Below are 26,363 nucleotides of genomic sequence, written 5' to 3'. Positions count from 1 at the left end.
TGAATAATAGGAATTAGTGTGGCATAGCTAACATTTAAGCTAGTTTGAGAAATGTGATGGGAAAAGATAAGATTGGAAAGATAAACAGGCTGAATCATAAAGATCCTTAACTAGTAGGCTAAAGAGTTCAATTGTTAACCTTCAGGCAACACTATTAAACAGGAAAGGGTCATATCCAAAATCATTTTTACCCCAACTTATTTTGAAAATTTTTAAACCTATAGAAAAAATGCAAGAATGGTTCAATTAGCACCCACGTAACCTTCACCTAGATTCACCAATTAATGTGTTGCCACATTTGCCCACACTCACTCTGTTTGCTAAACGGTTTTAGAGTACCTGGTTGGTGTAAGGTTTGACCATTTGGTTAAGATAGTATCTTTCAGATGTCTGTATTAGAAAGGCACAGTTTCCCTTTGATAGTGATAATCAACAGGGTGATAACTTTGAGGCTTTGTGAATATTCTTGTCCCTGGCAATCCTTCAAACAACGGTTTCAGCAATTACTAAATCAATTATTACTATGGGGACTGTAAAATGGTGATTTTAAAACATCATTCTTTTTACATGTATTAGTCAGCATTCTTCTCCAAGAAGAGTCTTTCGCTGGGTGTGGTACCTCATGCCTGTAATCTCAGCCAACTGGGAGGCTGAGGCAGGAGGATCACTTGAGGCCAGGAGTTTGAGACCAGTCTGGGCAACACAACAAGACCTTGTGAGAAGGAAAGAAGGAAAGAAGGAAGGAAGGGAGGGAGGGAGGGATAGAGAGAGAGAGAGACAGACGGACGGACGGACGGACGGAAGGAAGGGAAAGAAAGAAAGAAAGAAAGAAAGAAAGAAAGAAAGAAAGAAAGAAAGAAAGAAAGAAAGAAAGAAAGAAAGAAAGAAAGAAAGAAAGGAAGGAAGGAAGGAAGGAAGGAAGGAAGGAAGGAAGGAAGGAAGGAAGGAAGGAAGGAAGGAAGGAAGGAAGGAAGGAAGGAGAGAGAGAAGAGAGAAGAGAGAAGAGAGAAGAGAGAAGAGAGAGAGAAGAGAGAAGAGAGAAGAGAGAAGAGAGAAGAGAGAAGAGAGAAGAGAGAAGAGAGGAGAAGAGAGAAGAGAGAAGAGAGAAGAGAGAAGAGAGAAGAGAGAAGAGAAGAGAAGAGAAGAGAAGAGAAAGGAAGGAGAGAAAGAAAGAGCCAAGCATGGTTGTTCAAGCCTGTAGTCTCAGCTACTTAGGAGGCTAGGACAGGAGGATTACTTGGGTCCAGGAGTTTGAGGCTGCAGTGAGTTATGATCATGCCACTCTACCCCAGCCTGAGTGACAGAGTGAGATCTCGTCTCTAAAACAAACACAAGCCCCCTCTTTCAATTTTAATTTTTTTTAGTCTCAATATGGACTGACAGATTCTTTTAAAAATCAATGTTATAAGCAATTTCTTAACTATTAACATTTTTATTGAGGTGAAATTCATATGACATAAAATTAACCATATTAAAGTGCAACCTTCAGTGGCATTTGATACATTCACAATGTTGTGCAATCATCACCTCCATGTATACTTCCAAAACATTTTCATTACTCAAAAGAAATTCCGATGCCTATTAAGCAGTCACTCTACATTCTGCCCTATTCCGAGCCACTCGTAATCACCAATCTGCTTTCTATCTTTATGTATTTACCCATTTTGGATGTTTAATATAAACAATATCATACAATATGTGATCTTTTGTGACCTGGCTTCTTTTCACTCAGCACAATGTTTTCAAGGTTCAACCAAGTTGTAGCATACATCAGCACTTTTTTTTTGTCTGTTTGAGACAGAGTCTCGTTCTGCCACCCAGGCTGGAGTGCAGTGGCACAATCTCGGCTCACTGCAACCTCTGCCTCCTGGGTTCAAGCAATTCTCTTGCTTCAGCCTCCGGAGTAGCTAGGACCACTGGCATATGCCACCACACCTGGCTAATTTTTGTATTTTTAATAGAGATGGGGTTTCACCATGTTGGCCAGGCTAGTCTAGAACTCCTGACCTCAGGTGAGCCGCACACCTCGGCCTTCCAAAGTGCTGGGATTACAGGCATGAGCCACCTGCCCGGCCTCAGCATTTCCTTTTTATGGCTAAATAACATTCCATTGTATGAATATACCATAATTTGTTTATCCATTCAAACGATGACACACATTTAGGCTATTTCCACCTTCTGGCTATTTAGAATAGTGCTGCTATAAACATTCATGTACAAAAGTATTTCAGTACTTGTTTTCAATTCTTTTGGATATACACATAGGAGTGGAATAATTGAGTCATATGGTACTTCTTATGTTTAGCTTTTTGAGGAACCACCAAACTTTTCCATTGAGGCTGCACCATTTTATGTGCCTAACAAAAATGTATAAGGATTCCACTTATTCTACATTCTTGCCAGTTTGTTATTCCATTTTTTAATTATATCTATCCTAGTGAGTATAATGTATCTCTTGGTTTTGATTTGCATCTCCCTAATGACTAATGACGTTGAGCATCTTCTCTTGTGTTTGCTGGCCACTCCATCTTCTTCGGAGACAAGTTTTTTCAAGTCATTTGCCTAATTTTAATTGTACTGGCTTTTTCTGTGTAACAGTTCTTTATATATTGTGGATACTATACCCTTAAGAGATACATGATTCCCAAATAGTTTCTATAGGCCAGGTGTGATGGTTCATGCCTGTAATCCCAGTACTTTGGGAGGGCGAGGTGGGAGGATCACTTGAGGTCAGGAGTTTGAGACCAGCCTGGCCAACATGGTAAAACCCTGTCTCTACTAAAAATACAAAAATTAGCCAGGCATGGTGGCAGGTGCCTGTAATCCCAGCTACTTGGGAGGCTGAGGCAGAAGAATCACTCGACCCAGGAGGCAGAGGTTGCAGTGAGCCATGATCATACCACTGCACTCCAGTCTGAGCAACAGAGCGAGAGCTCCATCTCAAAACAAACAAACAACATTTTGTTTCTGTCATTCTACAGACTGTCTTTCACATCTCTGACAATGTTCTTTGGTGCACAAAAATTTATAATTTCAATGAAGTCCAATTTGTCTAATTTTGTTTCTTGTGCTTTCGGTGTCATATTTAAGAATCCACTGTCAAATCCAAGGTCATGAAGATTTACCCCATGTTGTCTTCTAAGAGTTCTATAGTATCAGCTTTTATATTCAGGTTGTTGATCCATTTCAGTTAATTTTTTTGTATATGATGTAAGGCAGGGGCCCAACTTCATTCTTTTGCATGCAGATATCCAGTTGTCCTAGCATCATCATTTCTTGAAGACTATTCTTTCCCCATGGAATCATCTACAGGTACTTGTATCCTGACATGTATCTATCATTTTGTAAGTGCTTTTCAACTTTCTGACATGACAAATTGTTCTGAGCTCACTTTGTACCTCACCTCTGGTCCTGTTATGGGGCGCAGGATTTAGAAACCGGGAACTGAAAGCTAGGTACAAATCTCATTTTTGAAAGATGGCTCTGACAGCAGTATTGAAAAAATGAAGAGTGAACCATTTCAAAAGCAAAGTTACCAATTAGAAGACTGTTAATCTGAATAGTGTGAAATAAATACTAGCTTGAGGAAAAAAGTAAAGCCATAGACAATATATTAAAAGATGAATCCTGAAAAGTCAGCAGACACTTAAACTAGTTTGCTAGGGATGACATAACAAAATACTACAGGTTAGGTGATTTAAACAATAACTGTAAAATATTTGAAGAGATATATTCTGAGCCAAATATGAGAGACCAATGGCCCATGACACAGCCCTCAGGAGATCCTGAGAACATGTGTCCAAGGTAGTTGGGGCACAGCCTAGTTTTATACATTTTAGGGAGACACAAAACATCAAATACATGTAAGATATACATTGGTTCAATCCAGAAAGGCATGACAACTTGAAGGGGCAGGGGGCTTCCAGGTTATACACAGATTTAAAAATTTTCTAACTGGCAATTGGTTGAAAGAGTTATTATCAATAGAAAGGAATGTCTGGGTTATGATAAAGGGTTGTGAAGACCAAATTTTATTATGCAGATGAAGCCAGATAGCAGGCTTCAGAGAGTATAGATTATAAATGTTTCTTATCAAATTTAAGGTCTGTTTTGATGTTAAATGCTGGTCGGCTTCCCCTAAATTCCAAAAGGGAGGAGGGTATAATAAGGCATGTCCTATCCTCCCTTCCCGTCATGCCCTGAATCAGTTTTGCAGGTTAACTTTGAAGTGCCCTGGCCAAGGGGGGGGATCTATTCAGATGGTTGGGGGGGCCTTAGGATTTTATTTTTGGTTTATACTGGGCAACTAGCAAGATCTCATCTCTACAAAGAAATAAAACTAGCTGGGTGTAGTGGTTCATGCTTGTATTCCCAGCTACTTGGGAGGCTGAGGCAAGAGGATTCCTTGAGCCCAGGAGGCCAAGGTTGAAGTAAGCCATGATCGTGCCACTGCACCTCAGCCTGGGCAACAGAGTGAGACCCTGTCTCTAAAAAAGAAAAAAAGAGAAGAGCAAATTTCTCAACTGCCACAGTGAAATACAATGTATTAATATATGCAGAGTTTTACGAAAACAACTATCAACCTAGAAATTAATCCTATTTCTAAACTGTAATTCAAAAAGAAAATGAAATAAAGATATCTCAGGTAAAAATTAAGAGTTTAGCACTAAAAGACCCTCACCACAAATGAACTAGAAAAAGATAAAAAAGTAGAGTGAATAGAAAAAAAAAATGAAGTTAGAAATAAATCCAAATATAAGTATAATATATAAACAGGGTCCTTGGGAAGCAGGACCTCCGAGGGGCTCCGCATTGATCCTGGGTAGGGCCAGGCAACTGCCCTTCCACCTGAAGCAGGGCTTGAGCTCCTCTCTGCCCGTGAGGGGATGCCGCTCTGGGAGAATAAGGCCACCTTGACCATGGCTATGTTGTATGCATGTCATAGAGATGTGAGTCCATCTCTGCCTTCATGTCTTCCTGGGTTCTTACTGTTCTTCCTCCCAGCCTGCCCATCCCATCTGGGGATGAGAAAGGTGAGAGTGCAGAAACATGCACTATGAGAACATGTGCCCAAGGTGGTTTGCGCACAGCCCGGAGCAAGGACATGCATGCTCAGTAAGGTTCAATACTGATTACGAGATTATGTTGAATGAAGTTTAAGTTTAATATCCTCTGTGCAATGTGTGGGGTGAGAGTGGGTCTGATAGGAATAGTCCTGAATGTATCTTCTACCCTCTGATGTCTCCTTTCAGGAACCTGGCATCAACCATTACATTCTTTTTAATGGAAACGAATTATATTTTAATATACTACAGGTTGGACACTACAGATGAACTATTAAAGTTTATAATGTCGAAACTTTCTTAGACCAAAGGCATCTTTCTGTTAACTAAAAATAAAATTCTAAGTGCCCTACCTGACTAAGGACCCTCTTTTAGGCCAAAGGGACCCAACTGAACCTGAAAAACTAGTTCAGACCTTGACGGGAAAGGAGTGGTTAGACATGCCTCATAATACTCTCCTCCCTTTGGAGTTCAGGCACACAACTGACCAGCATTAACATTAAAATAAGAGATCCTAAGACTGACAGAACAGACTCTTTGCAGAAATAAGATACCAAATTCCAACTTGACTCTAGTATAGCATCACATGACAGATAGCAGAGCCCTGAAAGAAACCAAAGTATTTTACCTCAAAATATATTTCTCTGACATATTTTGCAATGGCTCTACAAAGCTGTCTGTTGTGGGGGAAATTTACATTCCAGAGAATCTTATTCCCCTTCCAGGACTTTTTCTGATTCTGAAAAGACTGGTTGAGGGTCTAGCACCTATTAAGGGTCTGAATAGGGAATATTTGCCATCTATTGCCTCTGTGGTGGCCACATATGAGATGTCATCTACATAATAAGAACGTTGGTCTCCACAACCCCTTAACCTAGACGCTCCTTTCTATTGATTCCAGGTCTTATAATAGCTCCTTCAACCAGTAAGAAAATAGCTGAATCCACCTATGACCTATAAGCCACCCCTCAACACCCCTTGAGTTATTCCCCCTTTCCAGACCAAACCATTGTATGCCTCACATGTACTAACTGATGTCTTACGTTTCCCTAAAACATAGAAAACCATGCTACAACCAAACCACCTTGGGCACATGTTCACAGGACATCCCGAGGCTGTGTCATGAGTCATGATCTGTAACCCTAATGAAATAAATTTCTAAACTGCTAGAGACCTGTCTCAGGATTAAGATGGCAGATAGGAGGCAGAACTAGCTTGCACCTCCCACTCAGACAGAACCGTATGTGGAGACTCATATCGTAAACTTTTGCTCCAAGAACTACCACAGGAACATACTAAGAAAGCCGAGAGAATCCACAGACCCTCTAAGGAACTGTGTCACCACTGCAGGCTCCCCAAGATGCCGAAGAACTGTAAGTCTGCTTGCTTTCTGAATGGGGAGGCTCATGATCTGGGGCATGTACTCAGCCCTAGTCACTAGCTGCCTGGAAACAGACTCGGTGCTGTTGGGGGGTTACAGCTGGAGTGAGATTGGCCTTCAGGACTGTGGCCGAGTGGGAGCAGGGTGAGGCCTGTGAGTGCCGGCTTTCCCCGACTTCCCTGGTGACCTGTATGACTCAGTAGAGGCGTCCGTAAACCCCCTGGGAATATAACTTCATTGGACTGGGAACCACACCCTCATCCCCCAGAGCAGCCACAGCAAGCCCTGCCCAAGGAGAGGCTGAGCTCAGACATGCCTATCCCTGCTCCCACCTGGTGGTCTTTCTCCACCTGCCCTTGTAGCTGAAGACAATGGTAGTAATGTCTTGGGAGCTCTATGGCCCTGCCCACCACCTGAGAAACCTGAATACTTAACCAGGTGTCCCTAGGGCAAGTTTGCATCCTCCTTGTAGGACCACAGCTGATGCACTATCGAAAGTGCCACCTCCTGGCTGTAGGCCAACCAACATAAAACCAGCACACTAAACAAAAACACAACCAAAGACCTTCACAGAGTCCACTTTACTCCCCTGTTACCTCCACCAGAGCAGGTGCTGATATCCACGGCTGCAAGACCTGAAGATGGATCATATCACAGGACTCTTTGCAGACACTCCCCAGTACCAGTCTGGAGCCCAGTACCTCCGCTGAGTGGCTAGACCCAGAAGATCAAAAACAAAAGTTCAGCTCTCAGGAAGCCCCATTCCTAAGAGAACGGGGAGAACACAACATGAAAGGGAGCACCCCATGGGACAAAAGAATCTTAACAGCAACCCTTCAATCCCAGATCTTCCCTCTTAACACAGTCTACCCAAATGCGAAGGATCCAGAAAAACAATTCTGGTAATACGACAAAACAAGATTCTTTAGTACCCCCAAAAGATCATACTAGCTCACTAGCAATGGATGCAAACCAAGACAAAATCTCTGAATTGCCAGAAAAAGAATTCAGAAGGTAGATTATTAAGCTAATCAAGCAGGCACCAGAGAAGGGTGAAGTCCAACTTAAAGAAATCAAAAACATGATACAGGATATGAAAGAAAAATTCTTCAGTGAAATAGATAGCATAAATATCAATAAAAAACAATAAAAACTTCTGGAAATCAACGACACACTCAGAGAAATGCAAAATTCACCTGGAAAGTCTCAGCAGTAGAATCAAACAAGCAGAAGAAAGAACTTCAGAGCCTGAAGAGAAGGCTTTCGAATTAACCCAATCCATCAAAGACAAAGAAAAAAAAATTTAAAAATATGAACAAAGCCTCCAAGAAGTTTGGGACTATGTTAAACATACAAAGCTAAGAATAATTGGTGTTCCCAAGGAAAAAGAGAAACATAAAAGTTTAGAAAATGTATTTGTGCAGATAGTCAAGGAAAACTTCTCCAGTCTTGCTAGAGATCTAGACAACCAAATACAAGAAGCACAAAGAGCACCTGGGAAATTCATCACAAAAAGATTATCATCTAAGCATATAGTCATCAAGTTATCTAATGCCAAGACAAAGGAAAGAACCTTAAGAGCTGTGAGGCAAAAGCATCAGGTAACCTATAAAAGGAAAACTTATCAGATTAACAGCAGATTTCTCAGCAGAAACCCTACAAGCTACAAGGGACTGAGGTCCTGTTTTAACTTCCTTAAACAAAACAATTAGCAGCCAAGAATTTTGTATCCAGCGAAACTAAGCTTCGTAAATGAAGGAAAGACAGTCTTTTCCAGACAAACAAATGCTGAGAGAATTCATTCACTACCAAGTCAGCACTACAAGAACTGCTAAAAGGAAGTCTAAATCTTGAAACAAATCCTCAAAATACACCAAAATAGAATCTCCTTAAAGCATAAGTTTCACAGGACCCTGTATAACAATAACAATAACACAATGAAAACAAAAACAAAAACAAAAAAAAACACACAAGATATTCAGGCAACAAATAGTACAACGAATAGAACAGTATCTCACATCTCAATACTATCATTGAATATAAATGGCCTAAATGCTCCACTTAAAAGATACAGAATAGCAGAACAGATAAGAATTCACCAACCAAGTTTCTGCTGTCTTTAGGAGACTCACCTAACATATAAGGACTAACACAAACTTAAGGTAAAGGTGTGGAAAAAGACATTCCATGCAAATGTACACCAAAAGTAGGAGTAGCAGCAGCTATCCTTGTATCAAACAAAACAAACTTCAAAGCAACAGCAGTTTAAAAAGACAAAGAGAGACATTATATAATGATAAAAGGACTACTCCAAAAGGAAAACATCACAATTCTAAATATATATGCACCTAACACTGGAGCCCCCACATTTATAAAACAATTACTACTAGACCTAAGACATGAGATAGACGGCAACACAATAATAGTGGGAAACTTTAATACTCCACTGACAGCATTAGACAGATCATCAAGACAGAAAGTCAACAAAGAAACAATGGACTTATACCCTACAACAGATGGACTTAACGGATATTTACAGAATATTCTACCCAGCAACTGCAGAATATATACTCTATTCATCAGTACATGGAACATTCTTCAAGATGGACCATATGATAGACCACAAAACAACTTTCAGTAAATTTAAGAAAACTGAAATATACCAAGTATTCTCTCAGACCACAGTGGAATAAAATTGGAAATCAACTCCAAAAGGAATACTCAAAACAATGCAAATACATGGAAATTAAATAACCTGCTCCTGAGTGATCACTGGGTCAAAAATGAAATCAAGATGGAAATTAAAAACTTCTTTGAACTGAACGATAATAGTGACACAACCTATCAAAACCTCTGGGATACAGCAAAAGCGACACTAAGAGGAAAGTTCATCGTATTAAATGTCTACATCAAAATGTCTGAAAGAGCACAAATAGACAATCTAAGTAAGTTCACACCTCATGGAACTGGAAAAACAAGAACAATTCAGACCCAAACTCGGCAGAAGAAAAGAAATACCAAACATCAGAGTGGAACTAAATGAAATGGAAACAAACAAAAAACTACAAAACATAAATGAAACAAAATGCTGGTTCTTTGAAAAGATAAATAAAAGTGATAGACCATTAGCGAGATTAACCAAGAAAAGAAGAGAGAAGGCTGACTGTGGTGGCTCACGTCTTTAATCTCACCCTTTGGGAGGCCAAGACGGGCAGATCACGACCAGCCTGGTCAACATGGTGAAACCCTCTCTCTACTAAAAACACAAAAATTAGCCAGGCAGAGTGGCACATGCCTATAAACTCAGCTACTCAGGAGGCCAAGGCAGGTGAACCGCTTGAACCGGGAGGCAGAGGATGCAGTGAGCTGAGATCCTGCCACTGCACTCCAACCTGAGCAACAGAGCAAGACTCCATCTCAAAAAAAAAGAAAAAAAAAAAAAGAAGAGAAGAGAGAAGATCCAAATAAGCTCAACTAGAAACACAACGGAGCTATTACTACTGATATCACAGACATACAAAAGATTATTCAAGGCTACTATGAACACCTTTATGTGTATAAATTAGAAAACCTAGAGGAGATGGATAAATTCCTGGAAATATATAGCCTCCTAGAATAAACCAGGAAGATGAAGAATCTCTGAACAGACCAATAACAGGCAGAAAGGCTGAATTGGTAATGAAAAAAACTGCAAACAACAACAAAAAAGGCCAGGACCAGATGGATTCACAGCTGAATTCTATCAGACATTCAAAGAATTGGTACCAATCTTATTGACACTATTCCAAAAGAGAAAAGGGGAATCCTCCTGAAATCATTCTATGCAGCCAGTATCACCCTAATACCAAAACCAGGGAAGGACAAAACAAAAAAAGAAAACTACAGACCAATATCCCTGATGAACACAGAGGCAAAAATCCTCAACAAAATACTAGCTAACCACCGAATCCAACATCATATTAAAAAGATAATCCACCATGATGAAGTGGTTGTCATACCAGGAATGCAGGGATGGTTTAACATACATGAGTCAATAATGTGACACACCACATAAACAAAATTAAAAACAAAAATCACATGATTATCTCAATAGATGCAAAAAAAGCATTTGACAAAATCCAGCATCCCTTTATGATTAAGACAGCAAAATCAGCATAGAAGGGACATACCTTAAGGTAATAAAAGGCATCTATGACCAACCCACAGCCAACATTATACCAAACAGGAAAAAGTTGAAAGCATTCCCCCTGAGAACTGGAACGAGACAAGAACACCCACTTTTACCACTTCTATTCAACATAGTATTGGAAGTCCTAGCCAGAGCAATCAGACAAGAGAAAGAAATAAAGGGCATCCAAATTGGTGAAGAGGAAGTCAAACTGTTGTTGTTTGCTGATGATATGATCATACACCTAGAAAACCCTAAAGACTCATCCAAAAAGCTCCTAGAACTGGTAGATAAATTCAGCAAAATTTCAGGATACAAAATTAATATACACAGGTCAGTAGGTCTGCTATACACCAACAGCAACCAAGCAGAGAATCAAATCAAGAACTCAACTTCTTTCACAATAGCTGCAAAAATATAAAACACTTAGGAGATACCTAACCAAGGAGGTGATCTCTACAAGAAAAGCTATAAAACACTGCTGAAAGAAATCACAGATGACACAAATAGAAACACATCCCATGTTCATGAATTAATATTACTATACAGAACACTGGGTAGAATTAATATTGTAAAATGACCATACAGCCAATAGCAATCTACAAATTCAAAGCAATTCCCATCAAAATACCACCATCATTCTTCACAGAACTTAAAAAAAAAATCCTAAAATTCATACGGAACCGAAAGAGAGCCTGCATAGCCAAAGCAAGACTATGGAAAAAGAACAAATCTGTAAACATTACATTACCCGATTTCAAACTATACTATCAGGTCACTAAAACAGCATGGTACTGGTATAAAAATAGGCACACAGATCATTGGAGTAGAATAGAAAACCCAGAAATAAAGCCAAATACTTACAGTCAACTGATCTTCAACAAAGTAAACAAAAACGTAAAGTGGGGAAATGACATCCTATTCAACAAATGGTGTTGGGATAATTGGGAAGCCACATGTAGAAGAATGGAACTGGATCCTCATCTCTCACTTTATACAGAAATCAGTTCAAGATAAATCAAAGTCTTAAATCTAAGACTTGAAACGATAAAAACTCTAGCAGATAACAATGAGAAAAAACCCTTTTAGACATTGGCTTAAGCAAAGACTTCATGACCAAGAATCCAAAAGCAAATGCAACAAAAACAAAGGTTAATAGATGGGACTTAATTAAACTAAAAAAACTTTAGCACAGCAAAAGAAATAATTCAGAGTTAGCAGACAACCCACAGAGTGGGAGAAAATCTTCACAATCTATATATATGACAAAGGACTAATATCCAGAATCTACAAAGAACTCAAACAAATCAGCAAGAAAAAAACAAACAATCCCATCAAAAAGTGGGCTAAGGACATGAACAGACAATACTCGAAGATACACAAATGGCCAACAAGCCTACAGAAAAATGCTCAACATCACTAATGATCAGAGAAATGCAAATCAAAACTACAGTGCGACTCCTGCAAGAATGGCTATAACAAAAAAATCAAAAAATAATACATGCTTTTCACTGTTGGTGGGAATGTAAACTAGTATAACCACTATGGCATGGAAAACAGCATGGAGATCCCTTAAAGAACTAAAAGGAAATCTGCTGTTTGATCTAGCAACTCCACTACTAGTTATCTACCCAGCAGAAAGGAAGTCATTGTACGAAAAAGATACCTGCACATGCATGTTTATAGCAGCACAATTTGCAGTTGCAAAAATATGTAACCAACCCAAATATTCATCAATCAATGATGAATAAAGAAAATGTGGTATGTATACACCATGGAATACTACTCGGGCATTAAAAAAATAAAATAATGGCACTTGCAGCAACCTGGATGGAACTGGAGACGACTATTCTAAGTGAAGTAACTCAGGAATGGAAAACCAAATGCATGTTCAGTTTAAGGCATAAGAATGATACATTGGATTTTGGGGACTCAGAGGAACGTGTGGGGGGAGGTGAGGGATAAAAGACTACACATTGGGTACAGTGTATACTGCTCGGGTGATGGGTGCACCAAAAGCTTAGAAATTACCATTAAAGAATGTATTCAGATAATCAAACACCAACTGTTTCCCAAAAACCTATTGAAATAAAAACATTTTTCTTAATTTTTTAAAAAGAGACTTGCCTTAGATAGTTTTTGGTTTACATTCCACAAAGGCGGAAGACTGGGTAGACTCATCATGTGATGATTTTTCAGAGAACAGAGAGAACACTATTACTACACATTAGGTGTGAATCACTCATGTCATACAAGAAAAAAATGTTAGAAAGTAATAGATTTCCACGTAGGAAAAAAAGTTATCTTCCTTAGAACAGATTTATGCTCTAAAAAATTTAAAAGAATATCTGCCTGAAAATGAATTATGGGTGGATAAATATAACCAGAAACTCTGCATGAACTTGATGTGCATAAGATAACTGAAGTTGAAACCTGGATGAAAGTTCGTCTTAGAAAGGCAACCCAAACAGGGTATATCTATCTTATTCATAACAAGTCCTCTTAGATGTGGAAAGAATTACTATAAAAATACTACCAAAGCAGCATGGTATTCAAGAACAAGAGTGGATTAATCCAGTTGTAACAGACTTCCAAAAAGATTGTTTCAAGATGCTTAATTCTGAATCAAGCTGCCTTATATTTCCCTATCAGTCTTAGATCTCAGTTTACAAAGAGTTGTTACTAAGGGCAACAAAGTATCGCAAGCTATATATCCTTGGAGATGATCTGAGGACTGATTAGAACATAATTTTGGTTGAAGATTTACCTGATTAGTTCTGTTGAGATTCTGATACTTTACATGAAGTTCTAAGAAAGAATGTACAGATTGGTCGATGTCCTCTTATATTTATAATTTCAGACAGTCTCAATGGAAATAATCAAAGGTTATTGTTTCCCAGAGTAATTCAAGAAGAGTGTTCTATCTCAAATATTAGCTTCAACCCTGTGGCAACAACAATTATCACAAAATTTCTTAATTGAATACTGACTTTAGATGGTAATAAGAATAAAGGAAAAAGTATCGTCCCTGATAAAAACTTCTCTAGAATTGCTCTGTCAAGGATGTTCTGGTGATATCTGAAGTGTAAGAAACAGCCTCTAGTTTTCTCCTTCAAAAGAAAAGAACAATTTATTTGACAACAGAAAAAAAAAAAAAAAAAAGGACTGTCATTAAAATCAGATGCTGTGCTGTCAAAATCAAAACAAAGAAAACATCCTGACAGGGTTTTTGAAAATCAAGAGGTCCAAGCTATTGGTGGCAAAGTTGTTTCTCTGTTTCTCTTCAGAGCTTTGGGAAAAACTGTATTGTAGAAGAGCATTCTTAACAGAACTAGACTCACCTTTGTTGTCTTCTCATTTAAGAGAGTATGGTATAGGATACATTACTTGTTCAATTTGAGGAAGAGGTAGAAATGTCACACATGCCAGGAGGGTTATTTATTTAATTTATATCTTCACCAAAACTACACAGCTTTTTTTTTTTTACTGAAAGTAGATATCTTGGCTGGGTGTGTGGTGGCTAACACCTGCAATCCCAGCACTTTGGGAGGCTGAGGCGGGTGGATCCTTGAGGTCAGGTGTTTTGAGACCAACATGATGAAACTCCGTCTCTACTAAAAATACAAAAATTAGCTGGCCAGGGTGGCACACACTTGTAGTCCCAGCTACTCGGGAGGCTGAGGCAGGAGAATTGCTTGAACCTGGGAGACAGAGGTTGCAGTTAGTAGAGATGGCACCACTGCATTCCAGCATGAGTGACAGAGTGAGATTCCATTAAAAAAGAAGGAAAGGGGAGAGGAAAGGGGAGAGGAAAGGGGAGAGGAAAGGGGAGAGGAAGGGGAAGGGGAAAGGAAAGTGAAAAGGGAAGTGGGAAGGGAAGTGGGAAGGGAAGGGAAGGGAAGGGAAGGGAAGGGAAGGGAAAATCTTATGAGAGCCGGTGAATTTCTGAGTTTTGCAGATATCCTCATTTGTGACAAGAATACACACTCTTTACTCAGGGTAGTACATCTATAGCTATGAAAGATGTGATACATTTCAACAAATCTTGAGGATTTGCTCACTGCCAAAGGAGAAGGATCAAGTTTTCGAACCTTGCACAAATGCCAGTAGTTTCTAACACTTAAAAAGTACTGAAAAATACGGCCTGGCAACAAAAGCACTTTTTCTGACTTCTGCCTACCAGCTTTATGCTTCCAAACTTCGCTATTGCTATATCTTGTTCTGTTAACCATTCAAATGAGAAATCAAGTTCAGATTTCTTTTTTTTTTTTTTTTTTTTTTCCTTGAGACGGAGTCTCACTTTGTTGCCCAGGCTGTAGTGCAGTGACGTGATCTCAGCTTACTGCAACCTCTGCCTGCCAGGTTCAAGTGATTCTCTTGCCTCAAACTCCCGAGTAGCTGGGACTACAGGTGCGTGCCACCACACCTGACTAATGTTTTGTATTTTTAGTAGAGACAGGGTTTCACGGTGTTGGTCAGGCTGGTCTCAAACCCCTGACCTGGTGATCCGCCCGCCTTGGCCTCCCAAAGTGTTAGGATTACAGGCGTGAGCCACCACGCCCGACCTCAGATTTCTTTGATCCAAGAAATTGGAAAGCTCCCTCTGGAGCAACACTTTGGAAGATTGAAAATGGAAGCCCTACTTGACAGGGAGCATGGAATAATAGACTCTGACAGCAGAGAGGAGGCACAGCTTAATGGAGGACAGCTTTAGACGAAGCTCTGGGTGAACTCACTCAAACCACTGAACCCAAAACCTTTTGAGTTTTTTGAGTCAGAATAGTGGGAATGAACTACCTGCCAACCAGCCTCAGCCCTTTTCATCCCAAGGAGACATGGAAGAAGACACGACAACAGAAGACTATGAGAATGATGGGATATAGAAACCAGTCTGCTAATTAGAATGCTACGTAAAGGATTCATTTTACTTTTATTCAGTGGTTTTGGAAAGAGTTACTATGCTTTTCTGTTAAACTACAAACAATTTGTTAATTCTTCACTCTTACAGTATTTCATTACAAAGAATTGACTCTTCTGTCATCTATATGTAGATGATCAAGTCTTCAGGTCATCTCTTCATTTTTTCTACAGTATTTATTTAATGTTTTGAGTTGTTGAAGGAGAGGGGTCAATGGATATGAAGTGTGCTTGATTATTATGCCAAATATCAGAAAATGTGAAGGAATAATCCAGAATACAAAAAAAATTTTTTTTTGGTTTTTTTTTTTTTACATTTTTAAAAATCTTTTTTTTTTTTTTAATTTATTTATTATTATTAAACTTCAAGTTGTAGGGTACATGTGCACAACGTGCAGGTTTGCTACATATGTATACTTGTGCCATGTTGGTGTGCTGCACCCATCAACTCGTCATTTACATCAGGTATAACTCCCAATGCAATCCCTCCCCCCTTCCCCCTCCCCATGATAGGCCCCGGTGTGTGATGTTCCCCTTCCCGAGTCCAAGTGATCTCATTGTTCAGTTCCCACCTATGAGTGAGAACGTGTGGTGTTTGGTTTTCTGTTCTTGTGATAGTTTGCTAAGAATGATGGTTTCCAGCTGCATCCATGTCCCTACAAAGGACACAAACTCATCCTTTTTTATGGCTGCATAGTCAGAATACAAAAAATTTATGGGGGGTTGTAAATATAAATTATAAAGCATTGTAGAAGGCAATCATTATTATAAATAAACCTGAAGACTTAGAAAAAAAATGGCCAAAGTTTTCCTTACTTAAAAAAAGAGAAAATCAAATTGAATTAAAAAAATTACAAGGATCACATTCCAATCACACTATCATGATAGGCTGTTTTAACACTTATCTCTGTGATTAACAGAACAAGCAGACAAAATATTATCAAGGATACAGAATATCAGAACAACATTATCAATCAGTTTGACCTAAATGACTTTGGAAAGAACCCCGCACCTAACAATTTAAATATATACGTTCATTTCAAGCACATGAAGTGGAGCAAAAAAAAATTTAAGAATGGGCCACATAGAACACCATAAATCAAGTTTCACAAATTTCAAAGAAATTAGTATTAAATGTCTTCAATGTACACATAAGTTAAAAATAAAATAATTTTTTAAAAGCTTAAAAATACGTTTGCAGGCTGGGTCCAGTGACTCACACCTGTAATTCCAACACTTTGGGAGCCAAGGCGGGAGGATACCTTGAGCCCAGGAGTTCAAGAACAGCCTAAGCAACACGGTAAGACCCTGTCTCTACAAAACATTTAAAAAAAAATTGGCTGGGTGTGGTGGCACACATTTATAGTCCCAGCTACTTGAGAGGCTGAGGTGGGAGGATTCTTTGAGTCCAGGAAGTCAAGGCTGCAGTGAGCCTTGATTGTACCACTGCATTCCAGTCTGGGTGACAGAGTGATACCTTGGCTCTCAAAAATCAAAAACATAAAATGTCTGTAAAAGTTGCAATAATTCATAAGTCAAAGAAGAAATTATAATGAATAATAGAAAAGGAACAGAAACGAACTGTAACCAAAACATTCTACAGCTAAACCTTAGGATGCAGACAACACTGTATTTATCAAAAAATACAGACCTCTAAATACTTACAACAAAAATTAACTTTTTTTGACACAGGGTCTCTGTTGCCTAGGCTGGAGTACAGGGACAAAACTGTGGTTCACTGTAGTCTCAGCTTCTCTGGCTTAAGCAATCCTCCCACCTCAGCCGCTCAAGTATCATAGCTGGGACCACAGGCATGTAGCACCATACCTCATTAATTTTTTCTATTTTTTGTAGTGACAGGGTCTCACTATGTTGCCTAGGCTGGTCTTAAATTTCTGGGCTCTAGTGATCCTCTCACCTTGGGCCTCCCAAAGTGCTGGCATTACAGGTGTGAGCCACTGTACCCAGCTGAAAATTAGTATGTTAAGTGTCCAACTCAGTGAGAAAAGGCATAGCTAATCCAAAGAAAATAAAAGGAAGGAAACAAAAATATGAGCAGAAATAGCGAATCAGAAAACAAAGAAATGCTGGAAGATGATAAAATAGTTGTAAGAGTAATCAGAGTCACCAAGATAACAAAGAGTAATCAAAGAAAACCAAGAGAAAAAAAAAAAAATACCTTTTCAAGCCTGCGGGTTTTCCCCCCAAGAAGATACTCAAATTTTGGAGGATTTGATGCAAGTAGATGGCTTTACAATGGATTTTATAAATATCTTTCTATTAACATATAAGTTGTATTTAGGGGAATATTAAAATTATGGTTCTTCTCCCAAGATCTTCATAAGGCTGGCTCCTTTTTACTCCCGTATCTCAGATGTCATCTCCTCAGAAAGATGCTCCCTGACAACCAAATTGTAGGGTATATATACCCCTCACATATATTTTATTTTTTACCTAGTACTTATCATTATCTGAAATTATTTTGTGCAATTATTTGGTTTTATATTGAGTGGTTTCCACTCCACTAGAATAAAAGCTCACTATGAAACCAAACACTTCAACTTGTCTTATAAAATTCCATACCCTAGAGCCTGGCTGATAATAGGTTTTCTTTCTTTTCTTTTCTTTTTTTTTTTGAGACAGAGTCTCACTCTGTTGCCCAGGCTGGGGTGCAGTGGCGTGACCTTGGCTCATCGCAACCTCCGCCTCCTAGGTTCAAGCAAATCTCCTGCCTTAGCCTCCTGAGTAGTTGGGATTACAGGTGCCCACTACTATGCCCGGCTAATTTTTGTAGTTTTAGTAGACATGGGGTTTCGCCATGTTGGCCAGGCTGGTCTCAAACTCCTGACCTCAGGTGATCCGCCATCTCAGCCTCCCAAACTGCTGAGATTACAGGCATGAGCCACCATGCCTAGTCAACAATAGGTTTCCAATAAACTTTTGTTCAAAGAATAAACAACTGCAGAGTGAGGACTATGAAGTGTGTGGAACTGATTAATTCATTCAATCATCAATTACTAAGGTCTTATAACGTGAGGTTTTTTGCTAGATAACTGGGATAGAGTAGAAAACAAAACAGACAAAACTAACTGCTTTCACAGTATGGCAGAGAAACAGTCACAGGATTCAAGTTAGGCCACTGAGTAATACCAACTGAAATAGTTATTTTAGGGAATTATTAGAAGACTAAATTGAAAATATGAGATGAGAAGAAATTAACATACACAGATGAGTATGTTGTATGTACTGTCACCAACATGCCAGATTAAACCAGGACTACTTTGTAATAAAGGTCCCTGTCTAAATGTTAAGCGCACTCACAGCTTTCTGGCAAATAATCAAACTTTTGGCCAGCTCCAGAACACAGGACTCATATATCTTCAAATTCTCTGGATTCCTGTGCTATTTTACATTCATCTGCCACAAATGCAGTGGCATTTCCCATAATCTTGTTATAATAGTACAATATGATAAGCAGAGAGAAGAGTGAAAGGAAAACTACAAATTAACTAGCTATTTTATCTGAGATAAAATATGACAAAAAAAAACTGTTTCCAGCATAATCATAAATGAAATGACTACAAAAATCCTGTAAACCAAGTAACTCTTAGAAGTGTGACAGGTGATGAACCCTGGTAAATTATCCATCACTCTATTATTCTTATCATTGATGTCTCTATTTGCACAAGGGTATATTATAGAGCACATTTTGCAAATATACTCTCATGAAATGATTATAAAGTACTTTATTAGACTTTTAAAAACTAAATCCTTCAATATCTTTAAATTTCATAGAAACAAATAACCATACTCTTAAGTTTGCACTTATCTCAAATGCACTGCTGATCTTACAACTCCCAACCATTTTTAAGAATCAGAGTTCAGATTGGACAGTTTCATTATACCATTTGTAAAAATTCTGCAATATGTTTCTCTCCTCAGTTTCTTTCACTTCCTTCATTTCTAGCAACAGATTTGTTGGCACTTTTAAGACCCTGCTCTACTGGTGTGACACCTAGGAGTTATCCTTTGCCATCGGTAAGTGCAAATGGTGGGAACTTCTAATGTCTGGGTTGAGTATTAGTGTCAATAATGGGTGAGTAGGCAATTGATAAAAGTTATTGTCTGAATATATGCCAACAGTCCAACTTCAAGCATCTTAAACAGAGACGTATACAATTGGCGAGCATTTTTAGTGTTTCCTGAATTTAATTATTCAGTACTACTAATAATTACATTACTTCTTGAATAACAGATAAACATATGCTTAAAACATGTTTTTGGTAAGGTGGCTACTACCAAAGGGCAGATAAGAATTTATCATGACTGCAAATAATTGCTATGCCATGTAGACTTTTACGTTATTCTTACAAGTGTCCTATGATGATACATGAAAATATGTACACAAAACTGTTACATTAAAAAATAACAGGGCCAGCACAGTGGCTCACGCCTGTAATCCCAGTACTTTGGGAGGCCGAGGTGGGCAAATCACCTGAGGTCAGGAGTTCAAGACCAGCCTGGCCAACATGATGAAACCCTGTCTTTACTAAAATTACAAAATTAGCAGGGTGTGGTGGTGCATGCCTGTAATCCCAGCTACATGGGAGGCTGAAGCAGGAGGATCGCTTGAATCCAGGAGGCAAAGGTTGCAGTGAGCCAAGATTGTGTCATTGCACTCCAGCCTGGGCAAAAAGAGCGAAACTCCATCTCAGGAAAAAAAATAAAAAATAAAAAACAAAACAAAACAAAAAAACCAGAGAAAGTATGATAATGAAAATGTTACTGACTAAAGTTATAAATATGCCCAGTATATATGTTAGTTAAGACTACAAAAATATAGAAAAAAATACGATTAAAATTTAATGCTCACTACAGTTCTTAATAAACAATAAAAAAGATACAATGGCTTGGAGAAGTTACAGAAGACGATAGATAAGATTTAAGAGGCTCACATATAAAATTATGTACTCGAGGGAGAAAACTAAGTTTCAAAAAAGCAGACAGCAGCAAAAGATATCTCTGGAGTGAGGAAGGACAAGAGAGCATGGATACCAGAGACAAACAAGCCTGATAGGAACCTCCAAACAAACAGAGCATACAGCTTGGGAAAAGTTAAGAGTTAAGTGATGTCTGAGATATCATTTAGTACAATTCAGATTTTTAAAAAATAAACAGAAAATTATTGGTATTATTCAAAAGACTGGTATTATAGAAAAGATTACGCCTATGCATAAATTATACCTTACTAACTTTGAAAAATATTATTTTACATTCCAATGGTAATACACAATTCCTTGGTCCCCTACTTCAATTTTGCTTAATTTCTGTCAGTCTAAGTTTCTTACATACAAAAGAGAATAAGAAAAATAACAACCTTACATCTGACCCACAGCACCAGCAAAATCTATCAGATGAGAGGATGTGCACCAGATGGAAGGGATGTTGTCTTAGAACGATCCTGGGACTTTTTCAAAATACTGTATATGTATTCAGGTCCCTCTCTGGTGGGTGAAGAATCTATATTTTTCCCCTAACTTCTTGTTCACCTATATTTTGCAAAAAAAATCTACAAAACCAAATTACAGAAAAAAAATAAAGAAAAATGTTTACGAATGGCATCAGTTTTATAGATATAAGTTAACTTTCTCGCCTCATCCCAAAAGGAATATGACTTGCATTCTTCACAAACATTGTCAGGTCTGAGAACAACAAAGTAAACACCTCACATCTCCATTTCTAAAACTTGGTGAAGGATTTAGTAGATACAGTAAGAAAATCAATCCAGAATTCAAAAACATATATTCATGTTTCCAATATTTACAAAAAAGTTATCTTGGCTACTGTATTAATTTGATAGGTTTGCCATAAAAAAGAACCACAGAAATTTATTTTCTCACAATTTTGAAGGCTAGAAGTCTCAGAGCAAGGTGTTGGCAAGATTGTTTTCTTCTGCAGTCTTTCTCCATGACGTGTAGATGGCATCTTCTCCCTGTGTCTTCCCTCTGTATGTGTCTATGTCCTAATTTCCTGTTCTTATAAGGAAACCAACCATATTGGATTGGGGCCCACGTTCTCTTTAGAGGGGGAAAATGATATGGACAGGAGACAGGGAAATAGTGGGCAAAAGAGGGCAGTTCCTTGGCAAAGGCCCCACCCTCAAGCCTGGATACCTGTGGCCCTAAGTGAGAACAGGCATTCCTGCTTTCATGCCCAAAAAGTTGTCTTTTGACCCACTGTACCCCCTTATCCTGTACCCATATAAATCCCAAACCCCAGGCTCCAGAAGGAGATGAGTAGACAAACAGCAGAACAGCATGGCAGAGAAGGAGCACCTGAACACCAAGAATTTGGTGGGGACAATCAGAGAAGAGAGTCTGGCCACTGGACGGCCAAACTCCAGGGGAAGATAATCTTCCCTCTCGGTCCCCTTCCACCTCCCCATCCCTCCTGCTGAGAGCCACTTCTACCACTCAATAAAGCCCCCACATTCACTCTTCAAGTCCTCATTCTTCCTGGACTCCGTACAAGAACCTGGGTGTCAAGAAGGCACCTAAGCCATCTGTGTACGGCAAAGGTAAAAGAGTGCACCGTAGCACACCCACTTGGGCTTTGGGACTCACAGGTACCCACCCGTAGACACTACCGTGGGGCCAGAGCCCAACATGCTTGCTCTGGCTCCTGCACCTGCCCATCTGCGAGCTCCCGCTCCCATAAGGGGTTGGAGCTCTCAGTGGCTGAACAGAGAGGCACACCTCTGTTGCATGTCCTGCGTGCGGGCTAGGGCCAGGGAACTCTCCCCTTTCACTCTGTCTCCAAATACAGTTACATTCTGAGGTACTGAAGATACTGAAGGTGAGGATTTCGACATATCAATTTTGGGTTGTGGCAGGGGGTGAGGGGGAACATGACAATTCTGCACATAACAACCCCCAAGTTACAGAAAGCACATAAACATTTAGAATGCCTAATTCTTCTATTTCTTCCTTATCCAACTGTTCCTTTCTGTTTGCTGTGGTTGATAGCAATAATAAAGGAGAAAATCCTCTGTGCCTTCTATCCTTGAATGATAGTTAATAACATACATTTAGCAATAGTTAGCTAAGCCAAACCATTCATTCCTCCAACCCATGGTTAAAGGTCTTCAAATTACTTCAGCATTCATGGGGTTCTTGTGACGATTAAATGAGTTAACATATAAGTGCATAGGACAGTGACTGGCATATAATAAGCACTATCTATGCACATATTAGCTGTTATTGTAAGTGCTGTATGAGTGGCTCTTAGTATTATTATTTTTTATCAATATAGATCTTTCAATTTTAGGACTTGCCTCTAGCCTAGCCAAGTGGACACACATGAAAGAGAATATACCTAGAACACAATGCTTATGAGAGTTCTCCTGAACTGGTCCAGGATCTTGCATACTCCTTACTTTTCATATTTTCCTATGCTGATCCTTTAGCTTTCCAGATATCCATCTATTCTACTCCTTTCAATGTAGTGTTCTAATGGTCAATAGCTTTACCTTTATTTTCTGGTCTGTGACTGACTTACTATTCTTTGGCACAACAATTAGTTCGGACTTGATTTCTGCTAATATTTTCCTAAACAGGGCTTCTCAACCACTATGACTGTGAACATAGAATTTCTTCTTCAGAAAACTCTACTCATCCTTCAAGATTCTGACATCCTAAAGCAAAGTTATATTATTCCCATTCTAAGGTTCAAAGCACTCTGTACATCCTTCTATTATGACACTTAGCACTAAATTGTATTTAGTTGTTTACAAGATGTCACCTCCACTACAACAGAAGCCTTTCATAAGACTTCAATCTATTTTTACATTTACAGCAACTAAAGTGGTACATTTAGACCTCAATCTGTTTTTGTAGTTACAGAGACTATAGTACATTTACAAAAACATAGGTTGAATAAATGTTCGCTGAATTAACTACTGTCCATCTCCAAATGACTCCTAAATCCTTTCCTCCAGCTTCAACACCAGTGCTGTCTGATAGAACTTTCTGTGATGACAGAAATATCCTATAGCATTTGTGCTGTCTGATATAATAGCCTCTAGTTGTATGTGGCTATTGAGCACTTGAAATGTGATTAGTAGGGATGAGAAACTGAATTTGCAATTTTATTTAACTCTAGTAGTTTAAATAGCCACATGTGGTTAATGGCTACTGTATTAGACAATGTATCCCAGGATGCCCTAAGCTTTAAAATTCCATTTTCAACAACTTTCTGGATTTATTCACCTTGATAAACTGCAAGTACCTCCATCTCACTATGTCTAAATTTGAACTAATTATCTGAGTTTCCTGAGAAGCTAGAAAATCATTTCATTTGAACATCCTGTCAATTCACAAATATGTCTAAATTATTTATACATTAAAGTGCTATTAAATTAACTTGATCATATGAACTTTGAATTAAGCTTTATCTATACTTGGCTATATCTTGTCAATCTGTAGACTGACAGGCTTATATAACATTTCAGCTGAAGTCAAAATAGAAATTAAGATTTGCAAATAAAAGATAATAATATTATCAAACTAATGAATTTGAATTTGGATTTTTAGTTCCATGATGGATAATAACTCAACCTAAGAAAGAATATATGCTTGATACCAGCATACAAACAACTGAGAAGAGTCAACCAATTGCCCATTTAATTCATTTATCTGGCAAACAATTAATGGGCAACTACTATATGTTAGGCACTCTTTGAAGGGCTGGGGATACAAGGATGAATCAGTAAGGGAGACAGTTACAGCCAATTACAATACTAAACAGTATATAGGGTATAATATGTGGTAATTAGAAAATATTTTTTTCCTGTTTAGGTTCATTTGTCTTCATACTTGTTTCCACAGAAATAAAGTCATTTTGACAGAAAAGATAAATCAATTTTGAGTCAGACTATTCTACATTCAAATTCTACTCTATAACTTAATAGGTGTGCAGCTTTTAATTTACCTGTAAACTTTAGTGACTTTTCTACGAAGGGAAATTCTGTATATTCTGTATGTCAACATACTGCCTGACATACGGGAGATTCTTAAAATATAATGAGGTATTATCCCATATATACACATTTATAGACAATGTCTACATATATGTACATATAGTGTATACATTTGCAACTAAGGATTTGTGTTCTCATTTATTTCAGAAAGGCTTATAAGTAGATCTGTTCTTCATTCTCTTACTAATCCTACTAAAAAGTGTCATTACCTGCACATGGGTGCCATGTATCTCATTGAACATATATACATGTGTGGGTTGGCAATAAATCTTTCTTTCTAAAGCCAGTTCTATTAAAAAGTCAGACTTAAAATGTTTCCACTTAAAATTATTTTAAAGAAAAAAATACAAAGATTTTACAGTAATTAGAATATTAGCATTGATTCCAATTTCCAGGTGTCATTTGAGTTTGCATGTTTTTTAACCATTCTACCATTTTTAAAAACTGATATTCAAAATAAGTCCAGGGTATCAAGATTACCAAAGGCGATAATTAACAGTATCACAGCTTAAAGTTGTGTTTTACTTTATTGTTAACAAAGCACTTTCATGCTCATTTACTTTGTTCATTTTAGGATTGAGTTTAAAATATGAATTCACTGTTCGCATAGCTTATATTTGAGCAATAACATGTACCCCCTTAACATGTAACGCTTCCAGTATAAACTGCCTGCATTTGAACATAAACTAACTTATTTTTTTAATAAAATTTCTGCCTTGTCTTAATAAAGTAAGTTTTATCTTAAATGCTGATAGTCTCTTCACAGAAGAATAAGTTTTCTTACATAAACTGCATCAATATATCAAAAGCAATTCATTATGCTCATTAAAACTCGAAAACACAGGCTTTCATAATGCAATTTAGAATTAAAACAATTAGTATCTCACAACATAATAGGATCACGTCAAAATAAGTTACTGAAGTAATTCTAAGTTTCAGAAGTTTTGTGATGAAAGTTATATGGGTAACAAATACTGTTATTTCAAACTCTGCAACAAATTACCCAAATGGTAAGTGTGTGCACCTGTATGAAACAGTCATTTCAACCATACTAACAAATTAACTAAAATATAATTACGTAGAACATTCTTTAAAGGTGAATAATTAGTGTCTGTAAAAGTTATGTTTCAGGTGTCTTACAGCAGTCTGTAATAGCTTTCTTCGTAAGATAGCTTCTGAAAATTTCCACATTTATAATTTCACAAGGAGTGCAGCTGGACTGATCATTCTCAATAAATTCATAAACTCTGAAATTCTATATTCAAATTGTAAAAATTCTAAATATACTAGAAAAACAGCATTTTAAAGACTTCACAAATTTTAACTTCATGGCAATATGCTATAATTATTTTAGCAATAAATGTAATCTATAAGCTAAAATAACTTCATTTATAAATAATTTACATATTTAAAGTATTAGTGTCCTGACAGTTTTAACTACAAAGTGGTTTTTACAATTTTTTTTTCATTTAAATCACAGAATTTTTTCAAAATTAATCTATAACTATTGATTTCATAAAATTATTCTGTGGTAAAAGGTTAATAGTTTTAAGTTTACCCTAAAACTGGTAAATCTGTAGCTCTTATACTCTATTAATCAGTGCCTACATTAAAAAACAGTAATATGATCTTACTCCTTGACCGACAAATACAAAAGATTTAAGTATAAATTATAAAATATGACTGAAGTATTATATCATAAACTTGCTTATCTACTAAACCACTTCTAAAACCCACTTAACTTACTGTTGGTTACATTCTCTGATTTTTTTCATTCAACTGCTGCTTCCACAGGTA

At 37.8% G+C, this 26,363-nt stretch overlaps 1 protein-coding gene and 1 pseudogene across 3 annotated transcripts in view; one reads left to right on the top strand and one right to left on the bottom strand.

The window, feature by feature from the left end:
- FNDC3A (fibronectin type III domain containing 3A) overlaps positions 1 to 26,363 on the bottom strand; it is a 220,978-nt gene that overhangs the window by 141,831 nt on the left and 52,784 nt on the right. The gene's annotated exons all lie outside the window — the stretch shown is intronic.
- On the top strand, positions 6,424 to 15,943 carry LOC103214529 (cell cycle checkpoint protein RAD17 pseudogene; annotated as a pseudogene).

The sequence above is a fragment of the Chlorocebus sabaeus genome, chromosome 3 (assembly GCF_047675955.1).
Source record: "Chlorocebus sabaeus isolate Y175 chromosome 3, mChlSab1.0.hap1, whole genome shotgun sequence".
NCBI lineage: Eukaryota > Metazoa > Chordata > Mammalia > Primates > Cercopithecidae > Chlorocebus > Chlorocebus sabaeus.
The sequence above is the reverse complement of the archived record's forward strand: the minus strand, read 5'-3'. Positions and strand labels throughout refer to the sequence as shown.